This window comes from Mesitornis unicolor, unplaced genomic scaffold (genome assembly GCF_000695765.1).
Source record: "Mesitornis unicolor isolate BGI_N332 unplaced genomic scaffold, ASM69576v1 scaffold20745, whole genome shotgun sequence".
NCBI classification, from domain to species: Eukaryota; Metazoa; Chordata; class Aves; order Mesitornithiformes; family Mesitornithidae; genus Mesitornis; species Mesitornis unicolor.
Window position 1 is genome coordinate 12,471 of NW_010186422.1, and position 2,542 is coordinate 15,012.

Genomic DNA, 2,542 nt, shown 5'->3' on the forward strand with positions numbered 1-2,542 from the left:
GCAGGTGGCCTTTGGGCAAACACGGCGGCTGGGCACAAACCTCCTTCCTCCTGGCTCCTGTTTACAGATCCGCTTGGCCCAGCCTGGGTGTTATTACTGCTAAGTGCACAGATAACGTCATTAATAAGCACACTCTGATAGCAGAGAGGCAAACATCACTCCTAATGCTTAGCAGCTTTCTCTCAGCCTCTGAGTAAAGGCAGCTTCTCCAGTGCAGTGATTTATGCGATCAGTCCAGTTAGTTCAACTCATCTTCTCCTTTCCTGCCTTTTTCCTGCACGATTGCTTACTTAATGACTTGGTTAAACTTGTGTCAATACATTCAAGTTAAACAGCTGCTGTTCTTGAACACAAAGGCCAAATTAGGAGAAGTAACCAGTCTGCCAGGGCTTTACAACTCCTCTGAGTTCAATCTTGGCTCCAAAGCAAGGAGAGGGCAGGTCGGGCTAGGAAGGCTGCCTCATCTTTGCAGCCCAGATGAACTGTCCCATTGGCAAAACCATTGAGGCACAGCAGGTCCCAACAATTTATTGCAGACCCATCTTTAAAGGAAAAATCTCCAATTGCACCCAAACTTCTTTTCTCAAGGATATATTCAGACTCCATTTCTCCATTTCCCAGTTCTGCATGGTCACCCCAATTTAGGATCGTGGCACTGAAGAATGAGCAGATTTGTTCATGTCCCACATGTAAATCGTTGGCTTTGTTCAACAAAGAGGCCACCAAACAGCTCTTGGGAGATCCCAGTTCCCTGCTGAGCTCTGGAATGGGGTCTGGAGAAGAGCCAAGCCCCCAAAGGAGAGCAAACGTACCCACAGGATCCCAGAGCATCGGAACAAGGAGCAAGGACATGGTCCTCTGAGCAGGCTGGAGGTGTTGATGCTTTGGGGCATGGCAGAACAAATCTAGCCATGGGAATTCATTAAAACCTGCCCAGATCAAAGCATCCAGGCTCCCCCACAGCAGTGTGAGGGTTCGGTCAGACATTAAACATGACTGTACTGCTGGCAGACATTAAATGCAGCAGCTGTACCAACACATGCTGGGTGTTCTTGCCCAGGAGCAACGGGCCCCTTTCACTCTTATTTTCCATCCCTTTCGTCACATCCCCACAGCATGATAACCTGTGCTCCCCCACCCACTCCTACCCCTAATCAGCTTCTTGGGAAGTATTTCATGGCTCTGAGCTCCCAGCTTATGTGTTTGCAAGAATCCCAGGGCTTGGGGGTTCATCCGGGGACACGCAGACAACTTCTTTCCTCATGTGGAGAGGTCCATCCTCTCCTGATGGAACCTCTGGGCTCACCAGCTGAGCCAGGAATATCAAATCCCCACTGCCAGACACGAAACCAGGGGAATCAGCTCACTAAAGAATCCCAAGGCAGAAATCAGTTTGGGAAAGGGGACAGGGACAGCACAGCTTGGACCTACAGCATCGCTGACCCCACATGGCTGAGCTTGAGGGGTTTGCGTATGAGGGTCCAGCTCTGAAGTCGGCATTAACATTGTCATAGCTATCGTCCCCAAAAGAAGTAACCTTTCTGTCAGACATGCATCAAATCGGCATTGTCCCTGCACCTAGGCTGGACTGTGAATTTTGTCCTTTGGGTCAGTTTGGGTAATCCGCACCCTGGATAAAGGCACAAAGTAATGGCCTGCTTGAGGAAAAATAATCCTAGAATCTACTTAAAAAACAAGGGAGTGGGGAACTCAAGTGGATTTTAGCCAAAGCAGTGTGGCTAAGCACTCCCAGCACAAGCCTGTGCCAGGAGATTAGCTCTATACTCGCCCAAGCCACGGCACAAATTAGTCACCACAGCTTGTGGTTTTACCAGTTGGCACATCCTGAGCTGAGGCCATTGACATGGGGCAACCCAGGTGTATAAAGGAGCTGATCCCCATTGGCTGCACTTAGCGGAGCCGAGAGCTTCTCACTGAGTAATTAATGTAACGACAATAATAGACCCAAAGTAAACAAGGTGGGAAAAAAAAATCGATGGGCTGGGAGCAGAGGCCGCACTTGGCGGGGAGCACTCCTGACGGCGTCTGCCTCTGCTGTGGCCCGTCGGCAAGACCCACATGCATCCTGGTGGCACCCCAGCGAGGGGCTTGAACATCAGCTGTGACCGAAGCAGCACCGGCGGCTGCAGGGAGGTAAGGGCTGGGCCTCAGCTGCTCTCAGCAGCACACGGCTACGATGGGTCAACGGGTTGGGTCCACGGCGGCAGCGGCTGTGTGCAGCCTTGTCTGGGCGCTTGGGTACCTCCTGATGCAGCCTGGATGTGTTTCCATCTGATCCTTCTGATTTTATGGCTTCTTTTCTCCCTTCTCTGACCCTGAAACAGAGTAATTACAGCCCTAGGAGAGGGGAGGGCACGTATTCCTACGCAACTAAGTTAGGAGAGATTTGGAGCCAAATGAGGAAGATTTTAAATCTCCACCAGCAGATGCACACTGAATCCCCAAGGGGAGACAGAGAATCTCAGTGTGTGTGCAAAAGAAGAGGAAATCACTGAAATTTCAGCCTCTCCTCAGACAACTT